Source organism: Onychostoma macrolepis, chromosome 18, assembly GCF_012432095.1.
Source record: "Onychostoma macrolepis isolate SWU-2019 chromosome 18, ASM1243209v1, whole genome shotgun sequence".
Taxonomy (NCBI): domain Eukaryota; kingdom Metazoa; phylum Chordata; class Actinopteri; order Cypriniformes; family Cyprinidae; genus Onychostoma; species Onychostoma macrolepis.
The window spans coordinates 3644232-3663222 of NC_081172.1; the positions used below are offsets into that span (position 1 = coordinate 3644232).

At 35.6% G+C, this 18991-nt stretch overlaps 1 protein-coding gene across 1 annotated transcript in view; it reads left to right on the forward strand.

Moving 5' to 3' along the window:
- LOC131523928 (cholinesterase-like) overlaps nt 1-9691 on the forward strand; it is a 32494-nt gene extending 22803 nt beyond the window's left edge. Inside the window, exons 5-7 of the transcript XR_009266882.1 lie at nt 8031-8101; nt 9313-9418; nt 9573-9691. The gene's annotated coding sequence lies outside the window, so the exon portion shown is untranslated. The remainder of the gene's footprint in view (nt 1-8030; nt 8102-9312; nt 9419-9572) is intronic.
- The last annotated feature ends 9300 nt before the right edge of the window (nt 9692-18991 follow it).

Consider the following 18991-nt stretch of genomic DNA (forward strand, 5'->3'; position numbering starts at 1 on the left):
TATCTGTAACACAAGACAATGGTCATAAAATGATACATGGAGTCCTTGCTCTCACTTCCCAGACCTGTTACAATATAATGTAAATATAATATTATAACATTGCATATATACATATATGAACACCTCTGGTGTGACTTTAAATGCAGACCTTGAGCCAAAAACTCGTCACCAAACACCAATGACTTGTACATACACTATATGGACAAAGGTATTGAAACAACCCCTTCTCTAGAACAGAAAAAAGGCACTTCAAAAACTGTGGCACCAATTATGGAGACACAATTCATGTATTTAAAAATTGTATTTCCATCTCTTTTGCTAGTGAATAAAATGACTGTACCCATATGTACATGGTGTTTGGTGATGAGTTTTTGGCTCAAGGTCTGCATTCAGCTGGGATTAGGACTTTGCTTTCTGCTGACCAGTCAAGTTCTTCTACACTGACTAAAACTAAATTTACATGCATGCTGTGTCCAACACTGCAATGAATAAATAGATAAAATGTTGAAATTGAGATGCATAAAATAATTTTGGATTCAGATACAAGATGAAAACCTCAATCAAACCAAACATGCATTACTGGCAGCAGCCAATTCCAAATTTATAAGCCACATCCTGTCCGTTTCTGTTTCTATTTTGTTCTGCCCTGTAATGGCCTAGTTAGAGTTAAGACTCCAACCATCAAGATCCACCAAACCTTCAATGGAGCTCCAGCTATTGTCCCTGCTCTTAAAAGCCTCTTCCTCTTTTTCCTTTTTGATCCCCCTTGATCACCAAGCTGACGTTTTTGCCAAGACAGCTTAAAGTTTGCAAAGAAACCTTCTCTTCTAGCTGCAGATTGTATTTTGATGTGTCTGCAGAGCTATTGTGACATCAGCACTCACATCAAGTGTCACTTTTCACTTTCTGATTATTCAAAGATCACAGCGCTGATGTGTGTATTATGAAACACAAGCTAATCTGATCACGTCGTATTTTGTTGTGACGTTTGAGCCGTCTGCCGATGCTAGTTTGTATTTTTGCCGTGTGTCCTTGAACTCGCCCTTCCTGCTGATAATATGAAGAAGCCACAAGCGTTTGGCGTGTAATGCTGAGGGTTTAATAGTCGAGCAGATGGAGTTGGGGTCTGAAATGCCATAGTTGTCCATTTATGCACTAATCATTTAGGGACGCTACTCAACTGACCTTTTCCCAAGCATTTGGTTAAAGGTGGCACTGTGTTCTGTTATTAAAGGCCAAAAAGAGCTCCCCAAATCGAGACAAAAGAAAGAAAAGCTCTGTGTAATAATAGCAGGTGCCCTCAATTATGAAAATATTGGCATTTTTTAAAATGGTTGAGAAAACGGTCACGCTTTGGAGATTAAGTTATGATATGAATTTGAAAAATTCAGAGTTGAGACATGTTTGTGAAGATTATGTAAAGCTGATGTGATATTAGCAGAACTGCATTATAGAAATTGGAGAAATTTAGCATAATTTACTAATTTACTCATTTACTTATCAATGGATCCTCTGCAGTGAATGGGTGCCGTCAGAAAGAGAGTACAAACAGCTGATATAAACATCACAATAATCCACACCACTCTCAGTCTATCAATTAATGTTTTGAGAAGCAAAAAGATGTGTGCTCATAAGAAACAAATCCATCATTAAGATGTTTTTAACTTCAAAACTTTGCTTCGGGCTAAAATACTAAAATAATATTGCTTTCTCCAGTGAAAAAGGTGTCTCGTCTGAATCAGGGGAGAAATATGCACTGTTTACCAGCTAAAAGAGACCAAATGGTTTTAAATCAGTTTGATGTAGGAGGACAATAATGGACTTTTTCAACTGTTATTTTGGATTATGGAGTCATATTTTATCAAGAAGCAAAGGTTTGAAGTTAGAAATGTTTTAATGATTGATTTGTTTATTACAAACATGCAGCTTTTCACTTCTCAAGACATTAACTGATGAACTGAAGTGGTGTGGATTACTTGTGGATTATTGTGATGTTTTTATCAGCTGTTCTGACTCTCATTCTGACGGCACCCATTCACTGCAGAGGATCAATTGGTGAGCAAGTGATGCAACGCTAAATTATGAACGGCCTGAGAGTGAGTACATTTTCAGCAAATTTAAATTGATTCGGTGTGTTACTACTTGTTTCTTTGTAATCATTTGTGAAGTTTACTAGCAATTTGTTAATGACAATTGTTTTACTACACCAATTTTTTTACCTATCATTTTGTCAGAATGTGTGTCTCAATTTGTTTAGAAACTTATGTAGGCTGTGTTTCAAACCCTAGTGACATAGTCCATAGGCAGCTGTCTTCTAAGATTGCATCCTGACTCAACTGGATCCTTATATGCAATGATTTGAAACGCTCTTCATGACCAGCAGCTCCGGTAACAGTCGCTCACACACCGACAATTAACACTCCTTACGAGAAGTGTGTGAGAGATTCAACACTCATGCTGCCTTCAACTTCTCCGGGGAAGTTCCTAATTATGAGTTCGGAAGTTATAATTATGATGTGATGTGCATTCAAGTGATTTTAGTCCGAGTAAAATGAACGCTTTGGGCAATTTCATACTGTATTTCTCTTTCGCACTTCCTGACAAAAACAGGAAGCTTTTTATCACTAGTGTGGCAGAATGAAGAGGAAAGAATGCGTGTTAAATTTTGCTTGATAATTTCCTTCTTATTCACAAAAATATCTATGCCATTCTCAGATGACTATGATATCTAAAAATGATGTTTTGGATCAGTTATTGTATACAAAATAATTATAAAATTTTGTAATTGTTAAAATTATTTTAAAATCAGGGTCATAAACATATTTGTATTTAATTATTTATTTAGTATTTTTTTCTCCCCAATAGTTCATAATTTTCTCAAATATTTTATTTCTATTTTGTTTGTGTATACGCCATTCTAACTGCTTATGACTCGATATTATTTAGATTTTTGTGTTTTTTCTAAGTGTCAAACGAAGTTGCCTGCCGACTGGCGAGCCAGTTTTTCCTGTCATTGTGAGGTAATTTTTGAACCCTGATTATAATAATGAGGAAAGTGCTCAGCATATGATCTTCACGAGGTCAGAGTGTTCAGAACTGATACAGCAGCAGCCCGCAGGATTCTCCTCAGCACATTTCCTCCGTCTCATCAGTCACAAACAAACACACACCTGCATCTCCCACCCCTGGAGCACAAACGCGCACTGTTTGCAGATTTCCACAGAGACTGGCACCACACAACACGGACAAAACCACTGCTGGGTTTCTAATTACACTGTTAATTGCAGTCCAAAGTGGGGATGGATTTAGAGTAGAGTACTTTTCTTTTTTTTTTTTTTTCTCAGCCTTTTGTTCTCAGCATTCCTCAGGAGAGACCACCAGCCGCCAGGTCGAGTTTTGGACCTGGAGAAGGAACTAATTTAGTAAATGACTCCCTGTGAGAAGGTCTCTATAGGTTGATGTTAATATATACTACTGGTCAAAAGTTTGAAATAATTGACTTTTTTTTTTTTTTTGTCTGCATTTATTTGATTAAAATACTGTAAAAACAGTAATATTGTGAAATAATAGTACAATTTAAAATGACTGTTTTCTATTTGAATATATTTTAAAATATAAGTTATTCTTGAATTTTCAGCATCGTTACTCCAGTAATCGTCATCAGTGTTGAAAAGTGTTGTTCTGCTTCATATTTTTGTGGAAACTGAGATACACTACAGTTGAAATTTTAAGGGTTAGTATTCACACAAAGACACATTAAATTAATCAAAAGTGACAGTAGAGAGATTTATAATGTTACAAATATTAATTTTTTTCAAATAAAGGCTGTTCTTTTGAACTTTCTATTCAACAAAGAATCCTGAAAACATGATAATAATAAGAATCTTTTTTTTTTTTTTAATAACGAGCAGCAAATCAGCATATTAGAATGATTTCTGAAGGATCATGTGACAGTGAAGACTGGAGTAATGATGCTGAAAATTCAGCTTTGATCACAGGAATAAATTACATTTTAAAATAATTTCAAAAATAAAATGGTTCTGTCAGTTTGTAATAATATTTCACAAAATTACAGTTTTTGCTGTATTTTTGGTCAAATATTTGCAGTCAAAAAAAAACAAAAAACAAAATCTTAATTATTCCAAACTTTTAAGTAGTACAGTGGAGTCTAAAGATATTTAGTTGTGCTCCTATGCTGTCTGAAGTTTGTATGAGCTGATGGACCTCGGAGAGCTTTCCTCACCCACGAACCCAACAATCCGTCAAGATGCATCGGAAATGCCATGGCAACATACACTAAAAGCTGACCTCTGCTGTCACGGGCCATTCACTGTCACATCAAATGAAAGAGAGATACACATCAGTAGAGGAAGCAGTGGGTTTATCTTCAGGTTCAGCCGAGTTGGGATGTGGAAACATATGGCGCTGGAGAAAAAGAAATCAGGAGGACTCTAATGTGATTGTTTAAGGTACATTGAACAACTTGTGACAATTCTCACAGCTCATGTATTTATTCATTCAGTGTCTGTTCTTCACTTGGTGATAATTGTTTGAATTGGTGCAGCAAATGTTATTGCTTTTGTGTACGTAGGGAGATTAATTCATCCGCTATGTTCCCCTATGTATGAGTGGGTGTCTCATTTCTCATATGTATTCTTATTTTCAACGATTCCTTTTCTTCTTTCAGTTTGAGTGCCTCTTAGCCTGTCTTTGTGTGTCTTTTTTTACTATTTGTCTCTCTCTCACTCTGATTTTCTGATTTCTAAGCATATAAAGGTATTTGAGAAAAAGAGCTGTAGGCCGAAACTAGGCCAAGGTGAAACTGTATAGCTTGGTAGCTACGATGTGTATACTGTATGACAGTAAGAATGTCAATTGGTGCTGATTCTGCAACTGTATTCTACATATTTGTGCAGATAAGGGGTGGGCAGCACTGATTTGTTATGTATGTTCAGAATGTTGAAGTACAAACAAGTAAAGATAAGGAGCTTAATAATAAAGAGGTTGCTGTTTGGCACGAATGCAAGAAAAAAAAAAAAAAACTGTTTAGTTGTTTAGGGTTGCCGAAAATCACAAATTTGCCTTATTACTCTAATGTTTTCAAATGTGGCAGATGTATCCATTTTAAAATATTACTTGTGATGTTTTAGCCTTTTTTTTTTTAAGTATTGAATCTGTTTTTTGCACTGATTACTAAAAAAAGCTAAAACCATTATAAAGCATTATGAAATAAATATAGACACACAAAACAAAACGATTTGAACTTTAAAATAAAAATCTAAATAAAAGCTAATTCAAAATATTAATAAAATATGTAATAGTAATAAAAATAATAAAACTATATTCATACTGAAATAACACTGATTATAAAACGACGTGGTCAGATTAATTGCTTCAAAAGTACACAAATTGTTGATCATACTTTTATTTATTGCTATATCAATATGATCTTTCGGCATCCATTAAGGTTAAAATTAAAAGACAAAATAATCAGATGAGATACGAACATTTATTTGTAGAGTATTTCTTTCTTTATTTTTCTTTATTTTTTTCCTTTTGTATCCTTATCTTGTGATAATGACAGGATGATGTACACGGTCAACCAAAAGTTTGGTGCTTTTTTTTTTTTTTTTTTTTTAATACCAAATAACATTATTTTCATGCATTTGTAGTAAAATAAATTTATTCAACCTTTTTAAGCTTAACTGGCCCTAAATAGTAGTGTAAATAAAATATTGATTTGAGTTGAAATTATTCTATCATGCAAGAGACATGAAAATTACAGGGACAATGGCCAATTCATCATCATTATACAAAAATAGTTAACAGAAAATTTTCAGTCACGCCGCTCTCCTCTCGTTCTGCACCTGTAGTTCACACTCCTCCCTCTCACCTTTTCATCAAATTCACACACTCGTTCATTCCCCTTAAACTTTTGCAAGTGGTGCTTGGATAATGCTGTTTTCAAACACCCATGTTGCGTTGGCTTTGGATTGTTTACTGGGCAGTCATTAAATGGTTTTGCAGGAATGTTTGACTTTTTTATGAGGCCAGCTGAACGTTTGATGTGTGATTTAGAGCAGTGTGAAGCTGATGATGAACACTAAATTTCAGATAGTTAAATGTGTTTCAGTACCTTTCACAGTTTTGGGCTAAATCTTTTTTTATTTAATTTTTTATAATTAATTAATTAATTTATTTTTAAATAAAGTATTTATTTATTTAGAAATAGTTATTTTCAGCAAGAAATCATTATTATTATTATTATTATTATTATTATTATTATTATTATTATTATTATTATTATTATCATTATTATTTTAAACCAGCAAATCAAATTAGAATGATTTCTGAAGGATCATGTGACACTGAAGACTGAATTAATTTTTATATGTAGGAACATCTCACAAAATTATTTTTTTTGTTTTTTGTTTTTTTAACATTCAAAAATCTTATCAACCCTAAACTTTTGATATTATTTACAGGTATATGTATATTTTATTTATTTATTGTTTGTTTGTTTGTTTATAGTAGTTAATCTGTCTGATTCTCTATAATATTCTTTGTCAACTATTAGTAGTTGACCCTTTGGGGTTTTAAAGACATGTTGAACACGTCAGAGAGAGAGAGAGCGTAAAATATGGTCATGAAACCCTAAATTATGTTTTTACAAATTATGATATGACCCTTTGTAGGTCTCATTGTGTTGCATCTATTGATCATTTCATGAGACCGAAGCATAAGCTGTGCACTGTCATTGATTGACTCTGATCTGCATTTCATTAAACCCCATTAGCAAACACATGTGCCGTCATACTCGGGATAAAGAACAGTCACACATTTGCATGTTCACACATATACACATATATAGTATACACACACACACACACTGACAGCTAGGAGAGCTATAAGCAGAATTCCTGCCTTCTCCTCATGGAAGAGGAGGGTGGAGGAGAAACGGCTGGTAATCAGGGAGGAGGAGTGTAGGCAGTGATTGTGGAAGCGGAGAGGAGAGAGTCCTCCTCTGCGGGCCGCGCACCTCATCATTTGCAGGGCAGCGTTGAGCGCTCTGGGGTCTCGCTGGAGGACCCGTGTGATTGGGTTGATGAGAGGGTTTTGTTGCGCTGGAGAGGCGGCGTGCCACTGCCTGCTGTAAGAAAGATTATTACCCATAACTGCCTTCCCACACACACACACACACACACGAGTGTTTCAGAGAATGAAGGGATGCTGATTCAGAGATGCTGGTGATAAAGAGTAGTGATGCATACTGCTTTTCAGGCTTAATTGTGTCATTTTTGATGCTAAAGGGATAGTCCACACAAAAATGAAAATGCTGACAACTTTTACTCACCCTCATGTCAGTCCAAACCTGTATGACTGACTTTTTTTCTGTGTAACACAAAATAAGAGATTTTTAAGAATGTTGTTAAGAGTTTGGAGTCCCGTTGCTTTCAATGGAATGGACTTAAAAAATGTAGAAGTTAATGGGACCCAAAACTGTTTGATTACAAACATTCTTTAAAAGATCTACTTTTGTGTTCCAGTTTGTAACAATGTAACAGGGAGTAAAAGATGACAGAATTTTCATTTTTGGGTGAACTGTCCCATTAAAATGTTCATTTGTTTCAGCAACCCATGTCATCAACTCTATTGAGATATGTATATGTGTATATGCTATATAGCATTGCTATTTTTATTTTTTTTTATTTCAGTTTTAGTTACTGTAATACATTGTTTAACTAAATTATTTCAATAAATCTTGCCTTGATGACTAATTTTATTTAATATTATTTCATTTCGAGTTACATTTGTATATTCTTATTTTGAATTTGTGTTAGTTTCAGTTGTTCAATGGCCCATAATCAGAGTAGATGACATATTTAAGTTGATATTTAAATGTCATATTCAAATATCTAATCTGTACTTTGGTGTTTGTTTGTTTTGTTTTTTGCTTCATATTCAATATTGTGCCTACCCTGACGACAATCCCATGTTTGTCCCAAACTCACAACAATTTTGGGTTGCAGTTCTCTAGAAACCACTCCAAAACCCTGGCAACCACCTAGCAACCACTCCAACATCATGGCAGTTAAAGCAGGTAAGTGCCACTAACATTTTTTATTTTATTTATTTTTTTTTTTGCTGACAGTTTTATTGCCAATATAGTCATATACAGCTTTTAATAATTTTGTTGCATCTTTACAAACCAACAAAAAACACCAAATTTGGAAAAATAGCATGCAAACCCCACAAACAAGCATTAACTACAATTAAAAGTACAACCATAATACATTAGTATGACTCATTTACCAGCACTTAAAGAAATATTTCAAGTTTAAAAAATAAGCTCTTTGCCACTGTTCCATAAATCATTTCACAACCAGGTATTAAACACGGTTGCTTTCTTTTTGCAGTTGTGTTAGCTTTTCATTTCTACTTGAAACCCCTATGGCTTGCTTGCCTGCTTAGTTTCAATTGTAAATGCATTACTTTGTTCATTACGTGTGTTCAAAATAATTTTAAGAAACTGGCAGGCTACAGTTTGTGCTGTTGGAAGATGGATGTATACAGGTGACAGTATATTTCTTCATGTTTCATGTGCACGCAGTGCCATCCGTTTCTTGTGTTTATGATGTATAATGCAAATACATTGTGTGCCGGTCTGAATATTCTGTAGTTTTATCTATCAGGTCAAGGTTGTCAAATCACCACTATTTAAACTATTTTTTCCGCATCCAATAGCTTGCATACACAGAATAAAGCAAGATATGAGGAAAATAAACAGGAGGAAAGAGTTGGGGAGGGCCGACTCGAAGGATTGTGATTGTCATGCTGTGATTAATTTCGTTTACTGTAATAGAAATCATCCACAGATCTGAGGGTGTCTACTATTTATTTAGGGGGTTCTTTCAGGTAACTGGAAAACTTCAGAAGCGTGAAAACTATCAGTGGTCTGTCTGTGCTCAAGTAATTGAGAGCGGCGGACGATGAACTCTTTCGCTCCGCCCACGACGCAAGGCCACTGAGAGCAGAAATGCAAGAAAAACTTGCAAGGGAAGGTGAGGAGAGGACAGGATGAGGGGGTGTCGCTGAATGAATACATTAATTATCGTGCGCACAAGGGAGTGATTAAAAATGGTTTGGGGAGTGAAAAAAATGCAAATTAAAGAAATGAAACCTGTGATTTTCTCTTTCATGTGAGGAAAGAGCTGCTTTAAAATGAAATTGCTGCAGCAGGAGGGACTCCCTCAACCTTTGCCTTCAGACGAGCTGCTGGGTACCCGTAAATGTGTCTGTTTTCTTTGCTAGGTGACTTGAGCTGAGGTCAGAAACTGAGACATAAAGAACTGTGGATTAGGTTAACCCGGTTAACTCATGCAGTACTGGTAAATGCCAGTGTCCCTTGCAAATACAGGTATGTTCCGTGTTTTCTGTAAGCAACAATCTTATGCAGAAACTGTATATAATTGTATATTTTCTCCATACAGAGACTGATCATAATATATATAATATAGTATAATAGTGTATACTATAATGTAACTTTTTTTTTCCTTTTTTTTTTTTTTTAGAAATTGTTTAATTGCAAAATTCCCGGAGAAGAAAAAATAAATAAATGGTAGGAGTACTTATTATGCTAATATAATTCAACCTTCAAACCTCTTTAAAATACTAAGGTTACTTTATATATGCTATATCACTTGATTTTGTATTCATAGCCAATTACAATGGAATGATAGATTTGTTGTACCGTTTTTAATTTGATTGTCATTTGCTGTGTTCTATTAGTTTTAAAAAATGTGTTCTAAAAATTAAAAAAAAAATCTCAAAATATTAGAATATTTACATTTGAGTTTCAATAAATGACCATCTCTACAGTATAAATTCCGGGTATATCTTGTTCTTTGAAACCACAATAATGGGGAAGACTGCTGACTTGGCAATGATCCAGAAGATGAACATTGACGCCCTCCACAAAGAGGGTAAGTCACAGAGGGTCATTAGTGAAAGGTGTGGCTGTTTACAGAGTGCTGTATCAAAGCATAGTAAATGCAAAGTTGACTGGAAGAATTTGGGTAGGAAAAGGTGCACAAGCAACAGGGATGACTGCAAGCTTGATAATACAGTCAAGCAGAGCTGATTCAAACACTTGTGAGAGCTTCACAAGGAGTGAACTGAAGCTGGAGTCAGTGCATCAAGAGTCACCACGCTCAGATGTCTTCAGGAAAAGGGCTACCAAGCCACTTCTGAACCAGAGACAATGTCAGAAGCATCTCACCTGGGCTGTGGAGAAAAAGAACTGGACTGCTGCTCAGTGGTCCAAAGTCCTCTTTTCAGATGAAAGTAAATTTTACATTTCATTTGGAAATCAAGGTCCCAGAGTCTGGAGGAAGAGTGGAGAGGCACAGAATCCATGTTGCTTGAAGTCCAGTGTGAAGTTTCCACAGTCAGTGATGATTTGGGCTGCCATGTCATCTGCTGGTGTTGGTCCACTGTGTTTTCTGAAGTCCACAGTCAATGCAGCCATCTACCAGGAAATTTTAGAGCACTCCATGCTTCCTTCTGCTGACAAGCTTTATGGAGATGCTGATTCCATTTTCCAGCAGGACTTGGCACCTGCCCACACTGCCAAAGGTACCAAAAGCTGGTTCAATGACCATAGTGTTACTGTGCTTGACTGGCCAGCAAACTCGCCTGACCTGAACCCCATAGAGAATCTATGGGGTATTGTCAAGAGGAAGATGAGAGACACCAGACCCAACAATGCAGATGAGCTGAAGGCCACTGTCAAAGAAACCTGGGCTTCCATACCACCTGAGCAGTGCCACAAACCTCCATGCCATGCCGAATTGAGGCAGTAATTAAAGCAAAAGTAGCCCCTACCAAGTATTGAGTACATATACAGTAAATGAACATACTTTCCAGAAGGCCAACAATTCACTAAAAATGTTTTTTTTTTTAAATTTATTTATTTTTTTATTGGTCTTATGAAGTATTCTAATTTGCTGAGATAGTGAATTGGTGGGTTTTTGTTAAATGTGAGCCAAAATCATCACAATTAAAAGAACCAAAGACCAGTCTGTGTGCATTGAATTTATTTAATACACGAGTTTCACAATTTGAGTTAAATTACTGAAATAAATGAACTTTTCCACGACATTCTAATTTATTGAGATGCACCTGTATATATACGTGTGTGTATATATATATATATATATATATATATATACACATACATGTGTATATGTATATATTTATGTGTGCATAATATATCATTGTGTGGCTAAAGTATCCCTTTTTTTTTATGGTTTGCTCTGTAAAATCATTTGATCAAGGCTGTATGAGAGCAGTTGTTGATGTGGGAAGTGCATCATGTGCATTTTTAAGCTGACATACAGCTTTCCTCTCTGCCAATCCTCCTCTTTCTCTGGGGCTTATGAATTTCAAAACCACCCTCAGCATCAACCCATCTCCCTTTCGCTCTCAGTCACTTTCTTTCTCTCACGCACACACTTCATCCATCACTCATCACCAACTATCGCCTCCGCCCTATCTGATGTCTTTTATGGAGAGGCACTAATCTCTAATCAGCTTAAATGTGTTTTTGCATCAAAATATTTAATCAGCATTTTTGAAAAGGTGAGTTTGAGGTGCAGTGAGCAAGATAAGGCTCAGGATATCGGTTTAAGCTCGGACCCTGTTTTTCCTCTTTGATGTCTTTCCAAACGCTGCTGATATCTCCTAATAGAATGGGAGTCAATGTCATGATGCATTTTATGTAATTGCTGTATTAATTTTATTTTTACTGTACATTCACTAGAGTTCAAAAGTTTGGGGTCAGTTTTCAGTGTTTCTGAAGCTGCATTTGTTTGATCAAAAATACAGTAAAAACAGTAATATTGTGAAATATTATTAGAAAAATAAAATAACTGTATATATTTTCAAATTTAATTTATTCCTATGTTATAAAGCAAAATTTTCAGCATCATTACTCCAGTCTTCAGTGCCACGTGATCCTTCAGAATTCATTCTAATATGTCTCATTGAGTGATTTTACTTAACCTGTTCTATATAACCAGAAATGCACTGGACAATTTCAACAAGTTTGTCTGTTTTCTCAGCAGTAGTGGCATATTACATATATATACTTGTTTATATATTGCTACAAATATACCTGGTGCTACTTGTTTTGTGCTCCAGGGTCACACACATATATATATGTGTGTGTGTGTGTGTGACCCTGGAGCACAAAACAAGTAGCACCAGGTATATTTGTAGCAATAGACAACAATACATTGTATGGGTCAAAATGATCGACTTTTCTTTTATTCCAAAAATCATTAGGAAATTAATTAAAGATCATGTTCCATTCCATGAAGATATTTTGTAAATTTCCTTCCATAAATATATCAAAACTTTATTTTTGATTAGTAATATGCATTGCTAAGGACTTCATTTGGACAACTTTATAGGCGATTTTTCTCAATATTCTGATTTTTTATTTTTATTTATTTTTTTGGCACCCTCAGATTCCAGATTTTCAAATAGTTGTATCTCGGCCAAATATCGTCCTATCCCAACAAAACCATACATAAGTGAAATGTTTATTTATTCAGCTTTCATGTGATGTATAAATCTCAATTTAAAAAAAAAAATGGTTTTGTGGTCCAGGGTCACATGTGAACACGGTAACTCATAACACCTCTAAAGACCCTGATTATATGAATCTATACATGAATAGCATTCTTTATGTTGAAACTCAGTCTCTATGCTGCTTTACAGTGATATGGCTAAAATATGAGTCCTCTATCCATAATATTGTTTCATCCAGTGAAAAAAAAAAAAAAAAACCTTCTAAACAAACAGCTCTTCCTTTAACAAGAAACTAATTGAAGGACTGGAGTGTGCATTATTGTGATGTTTTGATCAGCTGATTGGACTTTCATTCTGACGGCACCCATTCACTGCAGAGGATCCATTGATGAGCAAGTGATGGAATCTGTTCCCATGAAGAAATAAACTCGTTCTAAATCTTGGATGACCTTGAGGGTGAGTACATTTTCATTTTACCACCGATCTAGCAAACCTGCATGCTCAGATGAACAATAGAGTTTCCCCTCAAATGTCTATGCCATTTAAACCAGATGTATTATTGTTCATTCAGCTAGTGAAATTTTGATTTGTGTTTTAGAGCATGTGGTTTTGCTGCTAGAATTGTTATTTACATAACATTTTCAATAATGTTCACAAGCTATTATCATTTTTTTCGTTGTCTGCTGTACCTAACCAGTACTGAACTGTTGCTTTGTTCTGTTGAGAGTGCAACCTTTAAATATCCAATTACCACCGCGGGAAGTTTTTCAAAGATCAAACGAAGCGAGTTACGGACAGTTAGTCGTGTCTGCTAGACGAGGAGAGACACCAGGTCTGTTGTTACATTTTCAAAACTCACTTTTGTGTGTTTTCTTTTTCTTTTATTTATTTCACAGCTGCTTTTTCCCTGTGACTTGCTTGTTAATAATTAAAAGTCAGCAATCAAAGGAACATGCAATTTACTACCTTGTACTGTGGCTCATACATATTCAACAGCTGAGGCGTATTTAGTTGCTGAGTGGGGCTGTGTCACGCTACAAGACTCGACAAGAAATATAATCAACTTGCCTTTTTTTTCTCCCTCAATCTTTCTGACAGTCCACAGTGAAAAACATCACACTCTGCCCTATTTTCATTCCCCTTCTTCTCTCCTTCTGTAATTTCATGCAACTTTTTTGTAGTCTTGGCCAGTTTCTGACCATGTCTTCAAAATGTCTCCTTCAAATAGGAATGCTAGTGAACCAAACACTCAGTTTCCTACATTTACTGTATTTTGCTAAGCCCCACCTTAAAAATGTACCAAATAATCCTACCTTAGCAACTGTTGCCATCTGTTATATTACTATGCAAGCTTTTGCTCTTGGAAGTTAATGGCATTTCTGTGAGTTTTTATAGTTTTAAATCAAATTTTATAAAAAGGTGTATCTAGAGAGGACATGTAATATTCGTTTTCCTGTTTTTAAACTCTAGATAAATCCTTAGAAGATTTCCAAGGGAACATCAAAAATACCTGCAGTTACTCTAAGGTAAATTTAATGTCATTAACATGATGTGTAGGAACACGAGGGGCAGTTCTGTTCACAAACACTAATAGGATCACTTGTAATTGCTTTCGAATGAGGCCTTTCTGTCTTAAATTGCTTGTTAGATGCATGATTCACAATCTCTGCAGTTTTTAATCCCATTTCTGCGTGGTTTAATCATTGATTTAACGCAAAATGGCAGATAAAAGATGTTGTGCAATGTCACACTTCATCTCATCAATCTGTGCTCATCATCATTGCTCTGTCAGGTCACAATAATAGTACAGGTAAGATAAGCAAGCAGTAATTAGACGGCCTAAAATGCCACCAAAAGCAGAACAATTTGCGTAAAAGACCTTGAATCTCTGGCCTGAGGACGTTTTGTTCTTTTTTTAAAAGGAAAGAATTGCTGGAATGTGTTTTGTGATGTTTGCAACAAAAGCTTGTTATTGCATACATGCTGTAAATCAAGCAGAATGTTTCAGTCTCTATTACCTTTGTCTTGATCCATGTTTATACACTTGGCTGAGTCTTTGTTTGACCTTATTGTAACTGACTAATGTTATGCACTGGTTCTGTATGTGTGTGTGTATAAACATGTTCTTACCTACTGTTTGTTTGTTTGTTTGTTTGTTTATATTTTTGGACATGGTATAGTGATGGCCTACCATGGTATTATTTGTGGTAACTTGAAGTACCATGTGGGTACCATGTTATATGAATATATGTTTAGTGAATATATCATTTCAAATCTTCTTTGCAAAAATAGCTTGGCTGAAATGATGGTTCCTTTGAAAGTAAAATAAAAAAATAAAACAAAATGAAGCTATTTCATAATAATAATAATAATAATAATAATAATAATAAAATCCTCAATTTTTAAAAGTGGATAAACAACTTTATTTATTTATTTATTTATGCTTGCTTGCTTGCAAGAATCTATTTGAGGAATTTGGTGAGATGGTGAACATGGTGGATCAGCCTTTTATATAGAATTATTATTATTATTTTTTTCAAATTCTTTAAATGTGACCCTGGACCACAAAACAGGTCTTAAGTCGCTGGGGTATATTTGTAGCAATAGCCAAAAATACATTGCATGGGTCAAAATTATTGATTTTTCTTTTATGCCAAAAATCATTAGGATATTAAGTAAAGATCATGTTCCATCAAGATATTTTGTAAATTTCTTACCGTAAATGTATCAACTTAATTTTTGATTAGTAATATGCATTGCTAAGAACTTAATTTGGACAAATTTAAAGGCGATTTTCTCAATATTTAGATTTTTTTGCACCCTCAGATTCCAGATTTTCAAATAGTTGTATCTCGGCCAAATATTGTCCGATCCTAACAAACCATACATCAATGAAAAGCTTATTTATTCAGCTTTCAGGTGATGTATAAATCTCAATTTTGAAAAATTGACACTTAAGACTGGTTTTGTCGTCCAGGGTCACAAATGACCTGATTTGATTGGACGAGATGAATTGGCAATGAATAGACTTGATTGGACAGAGCTGTACAGTGTTTCCGTTTTCAGCCCCGACCATTAGTCTGGTTTCCACCGGTTTCTCACAGGCTTCCTTACAAATGACCCCAACCCCACCTCCCGCATCCATCCATGGCCATCAACACGCTGTAATTGACCCAGGGCGTCCTTAATACATATCCCCCTCAGACACTGCCGCTAAAGTGGCTGTAAGAGGCACAGGCTGATTGGGGAATCAAGGCAAGAGCTCCTCAGCCTGCAGTTCACCGGCACCAGGCTTAAAGTGAACCCGCTGAGGGGGCCGGACAGCTCTCCTAAAAAGGATGGAGTGGAGAGCGGCCCTCCTAATCACAAACTGCCATCGGCTGCAATTCCCAGGGGGCATTGCAATCGGCTCATCCTGAAGGCGGCGGCACCGCAGCCCAAATGGATGTTTATAAGATGCGTTATGTAGACGCGGCCCCATTTATTCTCCCCTGATTAGAGCTGTCAGGGCTGATTCCTTATGGGCTTTTTTATTTATTTCTCCTCTTCGGAGGGGACGGGAAACTGTTGAGCACAGCACAGGAGCGGGTAGCGTTTACTCGGAGAATAAAACGGGAATGGGGATTTTAGTGGGGGAAAAGACAGAAAATGACATTGGCTTTATGTGTGAGAGCAACTCTGGTGAGTTTATATCCATTCCACATGTTGAAATCCGAGACTGTGGCCATTAATCAACATATTGGAGGGATTCTGAGGGAATTAAACACTTCTGAGCCATCCTGAAACCCTGTCATTCCTGTCAGCCGTAACCCAGATACCAGCCGCTTGAAATTAGACTTCTTGAGCTCCAAACCCATTTACAGTGAATACAGACTAGATTTTGGTATAGAAACCGAAATCTTTAGTTTCTGAAAAGTTGCGAGAATCAGATATAGGTTAGTTGTTGCAGCTGGTTTTACTCCAAGACCCATATTTTGCATTGAGCATCCAGCAACAACTCAAAATAATACCAAACCTGTTTCTAATGCAGATTAGGCAGTGTTTTATTTTACTTAAGTTGTTTTGTTCATGGTTTTGTTAAGCATAAAGGCATGAAATGCCACCTGTGCATGTTGACATCTGTGTAATTTGGCTAGCTTCTACCAAGTGACAGATGACTTTGTCCAGCAGAGATGGTTTGGATATTCAATGTCAAATAAATTAATAATCAAATTAATTAATTAATTAATTTTGTGTGTTTTTTTTAAATACGCAATTTATCCAATTTTTACAGCATGATTTGAGAATGTTTAATTACACTGAAAAAAAAGGTATTTTTTTGTTTGTTTGTTTTTTATGTAAAAATTGAAGTAGAGAGACTGAAATATTATTTTCTTGTAAAACTTGCTCCAGAAGTTTACTTTGAAACTTTTATATTTTTTTAAGGCAAGAAAATCTCTCCGTAAATACACATGAGCTTACATTATGGTTAATTCACAGTTGTATTATTTAATGAATAAAATTTATGCTATACATTTTATGTCATAACTTTCCTTAGATCTAAACTATTTATTCAATATCATAAATAATACAATTGGAATGCTTCTGTATATGATTATATTGACTGCATCCACCTTTTTACTTAATCGTGGTTTGTCATTCATGTGCAATCCTCATAAGCACATTCCACCCAGGGAAGCAATATGTGTAAAGCGGAATCCAAACGGACATGCATGACAACACTAATCCCAGAACAATGCAGACAGGAGAGAAAAACATGAGGAATTTGTGTAAAGGTGAGCATCTTATGAGTTTTCACTGTGATTCAGATTTGGTTCTGTCTGTTTGAGTTTCCTTCCTCCTGTTGTTGGTGTTTTCTCTCTTCTTTTGTTTTTATGAAATAAATGTGCTCAAACCAACTCGATATGTTCTGGTATATCAATGCTGAATCTCCCCTTACAAACAGAGATTTGTTTCCCTCCATGCATTGATGATATATCACTGTCTAGTATTTAACCTGTTTTCATATCGCCTGCTGCACTCCTAATGTCTGATGTCACATCTGACAACATTTGTTGTCATTTTTTAAATTTTTTTATATACAGTCTAATGTATTATACATTTAGTTTGGAGTTTCTGCATCCATCTGGACATATTACAAACTTTATGGTCATGCATTCTTGATATTGCAATTCAGAATTTTTATTTATGTATTTAGCATTTCACATACAGTGCTTGGTAGATTACTTTTAAATTGTAGTCCATTGCTGATGCCAAATTACATGACCGAATTATGGTTAGTAATGCAATCTATTAAATTACAAATTTTAGGTAATATAATCGGACTACTTTTTGATTACCTTTCGATTACATTTGTTTTTATTAAAAACATAGTGCATGAAACATTAGATTACATCAGGGTTTCCACAAATAAATGAACCGCAGGGGGATTGTGAGTTTAATGAAAAGCTATAATGATTATTAAATCATAAAAATGTAAATTAAAATAAATAATTGCATGAATAACCAAATGAGTGATAATTAAAAGAAAAAAAAAGTCAATTAGTAGTTCATGCAATGTAAAAATCTTGTGTGAATGTTCACAAAATTGGAAGACTTGCTGAACGTATATCAGCGCAGTATTCTATTTTAAAAAGGCAAATTTAAAAGATGGAAAAAAATTGTGGAGAATCACAAATAGTGTATTGCTGTTGTGCGGATATGTAATCAATTAAAAACTAACTGGAGTCTCATTATGAGTACTTTAAAATGCAATCAAGTACTTACTTTTTGGAATCGGATTACATATAATCCAGATTACATGTAATAAATTACTACCCAGCACTGTTCGCATGACAGTGTTTAAAAAAATCTGAGTATGTGCAAAACTAACAGTAACTCGCACAACAATTTTCTCCTCCAAAGGCCTTTCTTCTTGAATCCCAGGAGTGATGCCATCACCAGGATCTTATTACCGGCTGCAGGCGATAACCATACGCATGCATGTGCTCAAACCGATCTGCAGACAAGGAGACTCCTCTCGAGAGCAGCCACAAGACAAATAACAGAAGCGGCACGCAGGCAGAGTGACACCGGCTCAAGGTTGGAGCAGGATCAGAGATGAGTGGACCGAGCGTTTGGCAGCACATAGAGCGATGAGAGATCGGTGTGTCAATCCCGCTGCTGGAGGATTTGTGCTCCTCAACCCGTGTGTGTGTGTGTGTGTGTGTGCGCGCGCTTTCTCACACCGGGTCATGTTTCATACAGTAAATATCCACTCTGTTGAACATGATTGGCAGTCGGTATATTTTAGGGAGGAGAAGTGACAGACTGTCTATTTTTCTTTCTTTCTCTCTCTCTATGCAGTTCTTTTACTTTCACTTCCTTCTATACTTGACCTAACCATCCACGTGATTCA